General features: G+C 47.2%; 1 pseudogene; it reads right to left on the reverse strand.

Annotated features, from left to right (window-relative positions):
- Positions 1 to 222: 222 nt before the first annotated feature.
- Positions 223 to 812, reverse strand: LOC128406044 (E3 ubiquitin-protein ligase RNF183-like; annotated as a pseudogene).
- Positions 813 to 14,220: the final 13,408 nt, after the last annotated feature.

Genomic DNA, 14,220 nt, shown 5'->3' on the forward strand with positions numbered 1-14,220 from the left:
AAGATGGCAGTCTCTCTCTTGTTCTATAGGCAGAATCTGACCAGGCTTTGAATCTTAAATCATAACTGGGCAATGTCTTCCAGCACACTTGAGCTGACTTGGAGAACTCAAGGCAGGCTGTGTGACACACACAAGCTAGTCCTCCCAACACTTTGCTGCTGCTCGCCAACCACCTCTACCCTGCCCTCAGCATCTTCCGCCTGAGGAGGCTGCTGGTCCCTCTCACCCCCAGCCCCCAAAGAGCTGCCTCGTCCAAAAGATGGAGAAGATGAGTAGTAAAGTCATGCTTAAGATGAGAGCCATCAGGTAGGTGAAAATCTGGAGCTGGGGGTTGCAGGCACACGCCCACATTGGGGAGCGGTGGTGGTTGGGCATGATTGTGGTGGCAGTGGTAGCACTAGCCGGGCGGCTTGGCTCACAGTAGCTCTCAATGCTTGGATCTCTCACTGGGCCCAGGTCCAGGGTGTAAACCCTGGGCTGGCAGAGGAAGTACCTGCTCTTGCGCTGCTCCTTCAAGCACAGCTGCCAACCCTACAGGATGATGTGGTTGGGCTCCAGGCACAGCAGGCGCAGGAGGGCTTCATTGGTGGGCAGCTCAGTGACAGGCTGGTCGGAGGGGAGGACAGTAGGGTGGCGGCAGAGTGAGCACTGCAAGCGGTTCTGGGCTGGGGACACCAAGCTGAGAAGAGCCAGGCACTTGATGCAGAAGGAATATTGGCACTAAAGGACCTTGGGGTGCAAAAAGTGTTGTCGTAAGGGTTTCAGCAGATGGGGCATTCAGCCTCCAGCCCCTGGACCTGCTTCTCAGCCATGGGGAAACCCAGTCAACAGCACAGCCTTCTTTGCTACCTAGGAGACTAAAAAACAAGGGCAGGTGGAAACCCAATGACAGTAATCATACAGCAGCATCAATGCAGTGGAACCTTTGGCCCACGAGAGGGAACGTTTGGCTTGCCATAGGGCCGTATTTACTGAGGCTGATGGGAGTTGTAGTTCTTCAACATTGGTGGGGGTGGGAGACAAGTTTCCCAACATCTGGTTTTTACAGCATCAGCAAATGCAAAGAGAGAGGTCCTCCACCCAAGGGAGTTTGCAGTATGAAGTTTAAGAGTGGAAGTAAGCCCTTCTCTTGCAAAGCAATTGATAAGGCAAGGGTGGGAAGATAAACATCCACATCAGAACAGCCTGCTGGAACAGGCCAATGGCAATCTATTTTATTTTATTTTCAATGCAAAATTACAACAAAAATTACAAACATTGAATCCAAAATGAAACAGTACAAACAAGGAAGAAAACCCCAAAACACAAGAGAGGGAAAACACACACACACACACACACACAAACAAACAAAAAAAAAACCACCACACATCTACAAATAATACCATATCATCATTCTAATCTAATCATTACTGTCAGGGGACTGCCATCGGAACAGGGAAGGGAAGGAGAGGGGCAGTTAGGTTACAGGGAACCTCCGAAAATCTTGTGAAGCAGTTCCCCTTCCTGTGGTGGGGAAAGCCACACCTCCAGTGGGGAAGAGGGGAAGGGACCAGAGGATGCTGCTGGGAGCCTCAGCACCGCTCCTGGGCAAGCCAGCCAGGAGGGAAGCACGCCTCTTCCGTCACCCACCCTGCGCAGAGGTGTAAAACGCAAAGAAGGAAGGAAAAGGCTGGGGGTGACTAAGCTATTATGTTGGGGGAGGACCCGGAAATGACCACTCCCGGATTCTGCTAGCGATTGAGGCAGACATGAACTTGTGGTTCTACACTGTAAATAGTTTTGCACCAAAATAAAACCTGTAAAAGACAGGTTGGAGTCCTGACTGGTTACTCACAAGCAACCACCATTGCCATCTGACAGCAATCCGGGAGTCATTGCGGTTGCTCAAGTGTAACAGCAGAGACACACACGATGAGTCACCTCAAAAAGGGAGCTGCAGGCGGAGGCACTGAGGGAGAGGAGGCGTGGAACGTAGCAGCCATGGTACAGAGGAACGTGGAGTTGGAGCCACACGTCATCGAGCTTGTAGTGAGGCTTGAGGAGCGCAGAGTGCAGGACCAGCAGGTCAGAACCACTCCAGTTGGGAGAAAAGTACCATTGCTGCTGAGCAAGTTTGGAGGGAACCCCCAAGAATACCTGGCATTTAAGACTGAGATTAAATACGCCCTGGACTTGCAAAAGAGGGCCACCCAATGGAAGTGCAGGTGTTAATCGATTCTGGGGCGAGTGAGAATTTTTTCAGCAGAGACTTTGCCTTGGAGCACCAGTTGCACCTGTTACCACTAGACTTTCCCTTGCAAGTCACCACCATTGATGGGAACCCTGAAACCAACCGTCTCCTTGATCTCAGACCCACTGAAAGAGGCGGTCATTAAACCGCTTCTTAAAAAAACATCTTTAGACCCAGCCAATATGGCTGTCAGCTTCGTTCCGTAGCTGACAGAGGCTGGGAATCTAAGCAAGCCAAGGGAGATAAGGACACTGGAATGTGGACTGGAATGTGAGAGGGAGGAGGGGCAGCCGAGTGGCAGAGTTTCAGAGAGCAGAGAGCAAGCAGAAGATAGCAAAGCTCTAAACACCAATCTTAGTTCAGAGACAGAAGGGGAGAGGCTGGGAATAGCTAGCCCAAAAACTTGAAGGCGCAAAAAGGTCAGTGAGAGGAGGGGAAAAGAGCGGAAGCGAAAGGTTTTTTTCCACTGTTGGAAGAAGAGGAAGGGGCGGAGTTTAGACTCGGCAACTGCTAACTTGGAGTCAGACACAGAGTGAAGGAGCTCCAGAGTGATTTATGTGTTTGAGCAATAAACCTGAGATAATTACTGCCGGTGTCTCGCTTCTGTGGGAGAGCCAAGCCATTACAATGGCCAACTATCGCCCAGTCTCCAATCTTCCATTCTTGGGCAAAGTGATTGAGCGTGTGGTTGTTGAACAATTCCAAGCTCTACCTCTCTTTCAAATCGGAACCAGTGAAGGCGGTGAAGGTCCTGTGCGAGTGCCTGGAGGCGGTTGGAGGATGGATGGTGGCTAACAGATTGCGGTTGAATCCTGACAAGACAGAAGTACTCTTTTCGGGGAACAGGGGGCGGGCAGGTGTGGGGGACTCCCTGGTCCTGAATGGAGCAACTGTGCCCCTGAAGGACCAGGTGTGCAGCTTGGGAGTCACTTTGGACTCACAGCTCTCCATGGAGGTGCAGGTGAATTCTGTGTCCAGGGCAGCTGTCTACCAGCTCCATCTGGTACGCAGGCTGAGACCCTACCTGCCTGCAGACTGTCTTGCCAAAGTGCTGCATGCTCTAGTTTTCTCCCACTTGGACTACTGCAACAGGCTCTATGTGTTAGTTTCTGTTTGTGCCACTGTGCAGCTGCTTAGAGTCACAAGACTCTGTTTACATTCAAGAGACAATCCAGGCTGTTGGAAGTCTCACGGAAGACGGATGTGATGTACTGGTTTCCTGTTCCTTTGTTTGTTTCAGTTGCTCTCTGCTCTCACAGAGAGAGAATGTGTTTTCTGTCTGCGTAGCTTAGTAATAAAACTCATAGAGATGTGGCCATAAATCTCATCACTTCCGTGTGCTGCTTTGATTCTCTGCATAATGGGAATGTGCCTGGAGGTCTCATCAAAGGCTCAGATCGTTAATCACATCGAAGGACTCAGCCGGAGGAAAATGAGCTTTATCAGCTCGGTCGAACGGAGATTTCAACATTTTTTGTTTCGGGCCCAGAAGAACATCAGAAAGAACGGAATGTAGGTTATCTTCTCTGTGTGTCAAGGGTGGACTTTGAACTTCAAGCCAAAACACTAACCGGCTGCGGCAGAAGGGTGCTTTTGGAATGCAGCTGCTTGTAAACAGACAGAGTCTGCCTTAAAGACTCAGACATGGCTAATCCAAAAGTACAGGAGGCTCTTCAAAATGCGATGGGAATTCCAAAGCTCTCAAAAGGTAATTATCAGGACTGGGTGCAGTATGCAGAGGCTCTGCTAAGAAAAGAGGGTCTGTTTAATGTGATAACAGATGCCCCCCCAGCTCCGGTGACCGAAGCATGGGAGGCTAAGGATTCCAAAGCAAGGGGGACTCTGACGCTTATTGTGTCCCCTGAAGAGTTATGTCTTTTGTGTGACAAGGACTCAGCCCAAAGAGATGTGGGACAGTCTCCAACGGTCACATTTAAGAACAGAGGCTGGTGCTTCTTTGCTCTTTTAGGCCAAGTTGCATGATATGGCACTTGCTGATGGAGCAGACGTACGTGCTCACCTCATGGAAATGCAGAATCTCAGGCATGAGTTGCAACAGCGTTGAATCACCTTTCCAGAGGCTGTGTATTCCTTCATGATTCTACATTCTTTGGGTTCAAGTTGGGAAGCGATTGCCAGCCAGCTTGCTATTTTGCCTACTGCTCTGCTAACGGTAGCGCATGTTACTGCTGTGGTGTTAAATGAAGCGGATCGGCGTAGTGCTAACTGCATCACTAAGGGGGAGTCCTCACAGATGTCATCCCAGAATGCAGTGGAACCACTAGATGGCGCCAAAGCTTTGAAGGCAGTGAAATGCTACTCGTGTGGATGCCTAGGCCACGTGAAGAGGGAATGTAACTATCCCAATGCCAAGGCAACAGAGCAGCACAGTGAAAGTTCAACGTGTGGAAAAGGCAAAGGTAAAGGCAAAGGTCAGAAGTCCAGGACAACGCAACTCAATGTTAGTTTCTGTTTGCCACTGAGCAGTGCTTTGGAGTCACAAACTCTGTTTACATTCCACACATTCCATACTGTTGGAAGTCTCACGGGAGACGGATGTGACGTTAGTGGTTTCCTGTTCCTTTGTTCCTTTGTTCAGTTGCTCTCTGCTTTCATAGAGAGAGGATGTATATTTCTTTGCTGTCTGCGTACCTAGAAAATAAACTCTTTACAATGTAGCCATAAATCTCATCACTTCCGCATGCTGCTGGAAACTCTGCTTAATGGGAATGTGCCTGAGGCCTCATCAAAGGCTCAGGTCGTTAATTATCGTCAGGGGCGACTAGGCCGGAAGATGAGCTTTATCAGTTTGGCTGAATGGAGATGCCGACATTTTGGGGTCTGGGCCCAGAAGAACAGACTGTAGGTTATCTTCTCTGCGTGTCAAGAAGATTGATGAGAGGTATGTGCTCGAGCCCCAGGAAGCCTGCCAGTCCCTAATTAAGGGTGGTCTTTGAACTTCTAGCCAAAGCTCTGACCGGTTGCTGCAGAAGCTCAGGAGCATGCAAAGGCCTCAAGAAGGGTGCTTTTGGAATGCAGCTGCTTGTAAATAGACGCAGCTTGCTTTAAAGACACAGAAGGCTAATGCCAGAATAATGGAGGCCCTTCGAAATGCCATGGCAATTCCTAAGCACTCAAAAGGGAATTATTTGGACTGGGTGTAGTATGCAGAGGCTCTGCTAAGAAAAGAGGGTCTGTTTAATGTGATAACGGACGTCGTCGTCCCCAGCTCCAGTAACTAAGAATGGGAGGCTAAGGATTCCAAAGCAAGGGGAACTCAGACACTTATTGTGTCCCCTAAAGAGTTATGTCTTTTGCGTGACAAGACCTCAGCCAGATTGATGTGGAACAGTCTGCAACAGTCACATTTGAGAATGGAGGTGGGAGCTTCTTTGTACTTTTATGCCAAGTTGCATGATATGGCACTTGCTGAAGGAGCAGACGTACGTGCTCACCTCATGGAAATGCAGAATCTCAGGCATGAGTTGCAACAGTGTGGAATCACCTTTTGAGAGGCTGTGTATTCCTTCATGATTCTATATTCTTTGGGTTCAAGTTGGGAAGCGATTGCCAGCCAGCTTGCTGTTTTGCCTACTGCTCAGCTAACGGTAGTGCACGTAACTGCTGTGGTGTTGAATGAAGCGGATCGTCATAGTGCTAGCTGCATCACCAAGGGCAAGTCCTCACAGACATCATCCCAGAATGCAGTGGAACCACTAGATGGCGCCAAAGCTTTGAAGGCAGTGAAATGCTACGCGTGTGGACATCTAGGCCACGTGAAGAGGGAATGTAAACATCCCAAGGCCAAGGCAACAGAGCAGTGCAGCGAAAGCTCAACGCGTGGAAAGGCAAAGGCAAAGGTCCGAAGTCCAGGACGACGCAACACAAGTCAATGGTCTCACGCCTCACTCCAAAGGTCCAGAAGACGTCTAGATCTTTCTTCATCGACGACTCGGGAGCTACCAGGCACGTCTGTCGGGACAAACACCTGTTCGTGTCTGTTACTCCATAGGAAGGTGTGATTCAACAAGCAGGTGACCACACGATTTCCAGTCAAGGCTACGGAACGGTTGTTCTTCACAGCTCTCAAAATTAGCTCTTATCCTCCAGTGAAATTACTTATACAGCCAAATCGTGAAATTAATGTCTTTTACCCAATAAAGAAGAAGAAATTCTCTCGACCTTAGTTAGCTAGTCCTTGCTTTAGATTATTTATAAGACGGGGAGACGGACTTCCTGTTTGCGCCTTCCCCGATCGTGCCTGATTCAAAAAAATTTTTTTCTTTACAAATCCAATTTCCGTATTACTCACGGGTTGTTGCTTTTAGAGTCCAATTGTTCACAAGAAGAAGTCAGCGCTCTCCGACCATGGCATGCGGCTTCACTCTGCAGGAGAAGCAGTCGACTCTCAGCACCGCGCCGCTCACCCCGTCCCCCGTTCCGAAGCCTTTAAAAAGGCTCCTTCGCGGGTCGGGGGGCGCAAATGGTGCCTGCTGAGTCACCAAGTTCACAGGCTTCAGCGCCTGTGATTTCTGAGGGTCCCTGCGTCGCCGCAGCGGCAAGACCCGGATCCTGCGGAGCCGATTCCCTCCGGAGCTCGGAGGGAATCCGCCATTAGCCGATGGCGCTAACCCGGAAGTGCCCAAATTCTAATATTCTTTCAATTAACTGTATTATACTTTTTGGGGGGTTTTCAACAGTCAGAATCAGATGCTTTGATCTTATATTCCTTTTCCCCTAATGAGATACCTTTTATTTTATTATCATTTCTTATGTCATTCATAAATAATTCCAGTGACAAGGGGCAACCTTGTCTTGTCCCCCTCTCTATACAAAATTCTTCTGTTATTTCATTATTAAGAATAAGTTTGGCTTTTTGTTTCCTATATATTGCCTCTATAGCTTTAATATAATCTTCCCCCAGTTTCATTTCCTTTGTGACCCTTTTCATGAAGTCCCATGACACCTGGTCAAATGCCTTTACTGCATCTATTGATATTAAAGCAGCCTTTTTGTCTGATCTTTCCTCTAGGTATTCTAGTAAATCTATTACATTCCAACACATTCAATGCCAGAGATCGTCGGTGCTGGCAGAGCTCTGAAAAAGCAATCCTCCCGGATTTACAATGCTACTCCTCCCCCCTGACCCACAGTCCACAATTGATGGAGGACAGAGAAACCTGGGGGTGTTATCCCATGTAGTGAGACTACTTCGCCTTCCCGTACCCAGGTCTCTGTCACGCAAGCCAGGTCAATCCCCTGCGAGACAAAAAAGTCATGCATGGTGGCGGTTTTGTTGCCTATGGACCTGGAATGCACAACACCAATGACAGAGGTGGGTAATCCCTGCTCGCCCTACCCTCGTTCCTTGGGATGGGGCGTAGATTGGAAGGGGTTCGAGCATCACTGCATCTCAAAACCCTTCACCAATAGTGATATCTAGCCCCACCGCCATTCCTCCCTAGCCCTTCAATAGTGGGAATCCTAGACCCCATACTAGCCTCCCCAATAGACGGGTAACATCCCCTCATTAACAAGTCATCCCTGGGCCAGGACTCCTGGGTCAAAATGGTAAGGGGAAGAGGTGAAGCTTTGATAGGGTAAGTATCCCTAGAAGATAAAACCCAACCAACCGCACCCCAAGCGGGGAGGACGGTCCCACGGTGTTTTGTTAACTGTCAATCCCCCTGCGGGAGTATTAATGAGGCATGTGCTATAAAATGGGGATTTCTGGCCAACAAAGAGCCAGCTTTGAATTCAGAAGATCTGTCCATCCTGTCTCACCAGGAGTACAGTAGAGAAGATCGATCATTCTCATAAATTTTTGGAACATTAGGCAAAGGTCCAGATATAGATTGGGTGCTGGATTTCTCCAGACTGTCAGCAACATAGAGTTATTTAGGTGCTGTTGCCATAGAAATGTCAGAGGTGCCAAATTCCTCATCTACTTCGATGTCGCTTGAAAAGGGAACAGGGAGTTGCACTGATGTCTTTCTATGGGGTAAAAAGCTGTTGGACGTCTTTAAATATTGTGCTCTAGGCTCTACTGTCCTTATATTTTGGGTAGAAATCTTAGTCTTTATACTCATTAGCCTCTTCTTCAGGTCTTGTAATTCTAGGCTTACAGAATTATTTTCTTCCTTTGGGCAGTTAGTATTTCTAGTGTTAAGCTTGAATTCCCTTGTCTGCATTAGCTTTGACTCTATGCAAGGAACCAATTGCCTCCTTGTTTCATCCTTAAATACCCTCACTGGGCGGAGAGAGTGGAACCACCATAGAGTATCCTTTATCTCCATGAGTCGAGATGGGAAGGCTGATGATCTAAAGGTCATAAATAGGCGCGCGATGTTTCCCAAGGTAGGCAGGAAGTGGAAATTTTCTAGATCTGCATTTCAGTAATGGTAATTCAGGAGCTGAGACAAGGACATAGTAATTTGTCTGTGGTTCATCCATCTATGATTGTATCGGTGAATCTCAAGCATTATCTGGTTCGTTTGCAAGACTTGACAGGACCTCACTTCATCCATAGTTCGAGTTGGTGAGTTGTTAACAAAGTCATTTCTTATCATCCTTATAAGCCCTTGGGCATTTAAAGGGGATGAACTGGTATCCAGTTGTTTCTCAATGTTAACTATTTTGGTGAGGATTTCATTCAGTCTTTGGAGAACCAGATCCATAGTTTCTGCAGACAACATGCAAATCTCTTGGTAGGGATGCGTATCCGGAATCGGTTGAAAGCAGGCTCCTCTAATATCTTGTTCTAGAGACATGGGTGGGTCAGCGTTAGGAGCGTTAGGAGTGGGAGGAACCCCTCCTGCTCCTGCTGTTGCCCTCTTGGACGGATTAGCTTTTTCTGGGAGGAGGGGGGTTGGGTCATTGCCATCCTCCTTAAGGGGGGGAAGGTTACCCTAGCATTGTTACTCACTGTTTGTTCTGTTTGTTCCATTTCCTCAGCTTCCTCAACCCGCTCTGTTTCTGAGCCAAGGAAGACGGCGTTGGCTCTCTGCCAATTCTTTGTTTTAGAGGAATTATGAGTCCCAATTATACTATTCTGGCTCTTTGTACCTTGTTTTCTCCTTCTGGCAGGCATTCCGATAATTACCGTATTTTTCGCTCCATTGGACACACCAGACCATAGGACGCACCGGACCATAGGAGGGGGAGAACAGGGGGGGGGGATTTTTCTTGTTCTCCCCCTCTAAAACAAGGTGCGTTCATCCCTTTTGAGGTCATTATTAGGACTTGCAAACTCTGTAAAATATGAAACAATATGTTGTGAGCTGGGAATACTGCCTTTATCAGTAAGAGCATGGCTGAGGACCTTGAAATATTGGATCTTCCTCCATTATAGAGCCCTATCCCCTAATACTATACTTTACGATCTTTTAAGTGATAGTGCAATCTACAATCTATCAGTGATTTGTAGGAGAAAACTGGATTCGATAGGGCTCACTCTAACTGATTTTGAAATCTCTGATCCCAAAGATATATGGGAAATTATCAGGAAGACCCTCACAGAAAAAAGTGTTCTCGCCATGCTTGAGGTTGCAAAGCACAGCACCTGCTCTCCTATCCACCTAAATCTCCCTTTGTGTAGAGATTTCCAAAAGGGATACATGACAAATCTGAAGAAACATGAATCGTGTAGGCTGTTTATGTTGGCCAGATTTAACATGTTTCCCTCGGCGGTAGTGAGAGGAAGATACTTAGCTATCCCGGAATCAGAGCGTCTCTGTAAATGTAGAAAACAGGAACCCGATACTCTAGAGCATATATTCTTTTCCTGTGATTTTGGCAGCTATGCCAGAAGACAATTATTTGAGGCCCTAAAATTTAATAGACAGTTTTTTACACAACCAACTGTTCAGGACCTGCTGGCGGACAGCGATGATCAAATTACTTTAATAGCGGCTGAATTTTTAAGTGCTGTCCATGAAGAAAAAATGGGCCATGATAAAGAGACTTAGTGGTTTTTAATGGTAGGTGATGTTGTTGTGTTGTATTATATTATTTATGTACATTGATTTATTTTTTGGAGTTAAGAATAGTACTGGGATAAATTGTGTTCGCTGAGCCCGTATTTTATACAGTCTGTATATGATGTTTGTTTGTTAATGTGAGGTGTGATATGCCTAATAAAGGATTTTGAATTGAATTGAACAAGGTGCGTTCAAGGTACATTCACCCAGGCTTGTGGGGCTGGTGGTGGGGGGAAGCACTGCTTTCCCCCACCGCCAGCCTCAAAGATCCCTGAAGCCTTTGGAGCGCAGCACCCGCTGCCCTGGAGAGGCTGTGTGCGCAGCCATCCCCAAGCTGGAACAGCGAGACAGAGCCCTCCGCCTCGCTGTTCTGGCTTGGGAACAACCTTGCTAGCTTCTGCAGGACAGCGGGGTGAAGGCACCCCGCTGCCCTGGAGAGGCTGTGCGCGCAGAAATCCCCAAGCTGGAACAGCGAGACGGAGCCCTCCATCTCGCTGTTCTGGCTTGGGAACAGCCTTGCTAGCTTCTGCAGGACAGCGGGGTGAAGGCGCCTCGCTGTTCTGGCCTGGGAACAGCCTTGCTAGCTTCTGCAGGACAGAAGGACAGGACAGAAGGCTGTGCGCGCAGAAATCCCTAAGCTAGAACAGCGAGACGGAGCTCTAGGCTGTGGATGTGGATGTGGCTGTGACTCTGGCTCTGGCTATCTTTCAGGTTCTGATTCTGAATGAGGGTCTGGCTCTGGCTCTGATTCATGGTCTCGCTCTGGCTGTGTCTCTATTTCAGGCTCTGATGCTGTATCAAGCACAGTATCAGCCTCTGCCTCTGTTTTAGACTCAGGCTGTGGCTGTGGCTCTGTTTAAGGATCTGGCGCTGTATCAAGCACTGTTTCTGGCTCTATTTCAGGCTCCTGCCCAGTATCAAGCACTGTTTCAGGCTCTACCTCTGCCTCTACTTCTGCTTCTAGCTATGTTTCAGGCTCAGACTCTGTTTCAGGCTGTGTCTTTGTTTCCTGGCTCCTGCACTCTATCAAGGACTGTTTCAGACTCAGGCTGTGGTTCTAGGTTGTGGCTGTGGCTGTGGTTCTGGCTCTGTTTTGGGCTCTGGCCCTGTATCAAGTGCTGTTGCTGGCTCTGTTTCTGTCTCTGGCTATGTCTCTGGCTCTGCCTCTGGCTGTGTCTCTGTTTCAGGCTCTGACTGTGTATCTGGCTTTGGCTATGTTTTCAGCTGTTTGTCTGTTTCAGGTTCCAACATGGTCTGGAGCACTGTTTTCGGCTCTGGCTCTGGCTCTGATTCAAGGTCTAGTTCTGGCTCTGTTTCAGGCTCTGCCTCTGCCTGTGTTTTAGGGTTTTTTTCAATTTTTTTTATTGTTTTTCCAAATTTGTAACAAAACAAACACAATACAAATATAAAACATACATAACATGTAACACACATAATGAAAAAAGAAACATAAAAACATTGCTTTCAATACCTAATTTAACTTCATTGTTAACTGACTTCCTCGAATCCCTCCTATCTGAATTTCATTTTATCTCCTTGTAGCAGTTCTCCTAAATCTTAATTCTAATAAATTAAAATCCATTTAATTATTATATTCTACTCTTTTATTAATTCTAATCCCTATTGTTTAACAACCCATTATTATTATAATCCTCCGCCTATTTGTTACTTCCAAGTAACTTCCATTATCTTATATTACAATATTTTGCCAAATATTCTTTAAATTTCTTCCAATCTTCTTGAGTCTTCTCCTCCTTCTGATCATGGATTCTTCCAGTCAGGTCGGCCAACTCCAAAAAGTCCAACATCTTCATCTACCATTCTTCTATTGTTGGTATTTCTTGGTATTTCCAGTTTTTCGCTATTAGCAGTCTTGCTGCTGTGGTGGCATACAAAAACAATCTAACATCCTTTTTGGGCAATTCCAGACCTATTATTCAAAGTAGAAAGGCTTCTGGTTTCTTAATAAATGTATTTTTCAACATTTTTTTCAACTCATTATAAATATTTTCGACAGACTCCCCAGCGAGATGGCGACGTGAACGGCAGCCTTGTTCTATGCTCGGTAAAGCTTTGTTTTTACTATCTACTTTGGCGGGTTCTAAGGGCCCTAAGATGCCTTAAGGCGTTTATTTTAGAAGTTTTATGGTTTATGGTTCAGATTATTTCTACTTCTCCCATAAATCTGCAAGAAATTGCGGCAGATAAAGATAAACGCGGCAGATAAAGACTGTTAAAGGGAGTAGGGCTCATTAACAGCAAAACCTGCCCTGACCCTGCAATTTTGAGAAATCCTCTCCCTATTTTTCTTGCCGACATGAGAGGGAAGAAACGCTGCAGGCAGCATTCCAATGAAGCTACGAGCACGGCCAAAAAACAGACAAATATCAGGGATTTCCTGCCTGACAATGACCTAAATGAGATCTGTAGAAACTTCCCTACAGCAAACAGTTATCAGGCCCTAGCTCCCAGTACTACTCATGAGGAGCCTGCCGGCATTGTGGACGGCCTACAACTAGCCTCGAACCTGCGTATGAAGGAACAGATGGAACAGACTCTTGAGTCCCTGCAAAAAACTTCACCTGAATTATCCCAGCCACCAGTCCAGTTAAACAAGGACCGAGAGGCACTGGAACTGCTAATCTGCCAGACTGAGTTGATAACACATACCATCACTACCATCACCAACTTATATAAAAGGCTGGATGGGATTGAAAAGAAGCTTGAAAAAGTCTTTGGCTTGTTCAGTTGCCCCCCCCCCCTCACTTCCTCAGCTTAACAATATTGCAAACCCCGCTCACCTCTGCCCAACTGTGCAGGCTAACCTTGCACAAAAACAAGTGAGATGCCTGCCCAACCAAGTACAAAACTCAAGTCTGCAACTCCAGAACAGCAAACTTGCAGTACTGGTGGGAAACCACCCCTTGAATCACAACAAATGGGCGGATAAACATTCGGTTGCAAATTCCCTGACCCAACTGCTGGGGCAGACACTACGCCCCGTAGATATAGTGGACATCTCATGGCTGCCTTCTGGACCTTATATGAGACGTGTGGTTATTAACTTTAGATCTGCCCACTGTGCGGCAAAGATTCTAGGACTAAGAAACCGTACAAGAAAATGGCACATCTATTTCACAAGGGTATTCACCAACCTGACCCGCACACCGCTATGCACCAGGATAGGTGCTGTCTGTGCTGATGCTGGGCCTGTGCGCCATAAAGAACAAATAGGCGGGGGAATGGAGCCGGGACACATTACCCCTCAGGGAGTGGCAAGCCTGCCCGCAAATGACCTAATTGATTTTCTACACCCCCCGCTTGGTACTCTGGTCTCTACGTGCAACGAGCCTGGTATTGGACTACCCAAGCCAGACCAGTTTGAAATGCTCTCGTCCTCATATGCCTCGATGCCGGAATTGGAGGCTTCCATTATTTTAAGTCCAATACGTAATCAAGATCCACAGCATTTGTCAAATTTTGACCCGCTAGCAGTACCGACACAAGACTCAGCTGTTGACCTGCTACCTGTACAGCCTATATGGGTCGGCAAAGCCCTCGCTCTGCATAAACCAGCTGAACATCATGATACATCAGCTGATCATCATGATATTTGTAATGGTGTCATCAAAGATCCTTTGGGCCAAATCAACCTATTGGCCCCTCAGTTAAAGCCATCACACCTACCTTGGGACCAGCGACCTCAAACCTGGAACCTCCAAGCAGGGCAGAAGGAGGAGGAGCCTAACTCAGGAGCCTCAAACCACCGGAAAAGAGATTGACTGCCACTATTTCCACCATCACCCTATTTCCACATCCTATCTTGGAATGTGGCAGGATGGCTATCTAAGCAGGGTGACGTCGACCTTCTGGATTTCCTCACAAAATTTCAGATTATATGCCTACAGGAGACATGGTGTCTAGATCTCCATGTCCCTTCTCTACAGGGATACGAAGCTTTTGCTACCCCTGCGATAAAAACAAATTTTTGAGGCCGACCTAGTGGTGGCT

Source organism: Podarcis raffonei, chromosome W, assembly GCF_027172205.1.
Source record: "Podarcis raffonei isolate rPodRaf1 chromosome W, rPodRaf1.pri, whole genome shotgun sequence".
In the NCBI taxonomy this organism is placed as follows: domain Eukaryota; kingdom Metazoa; phylum Chordata; class Lepidosauria; order Squamata; family Lacertidae; genus Podarcis; species Podarcis raffonei.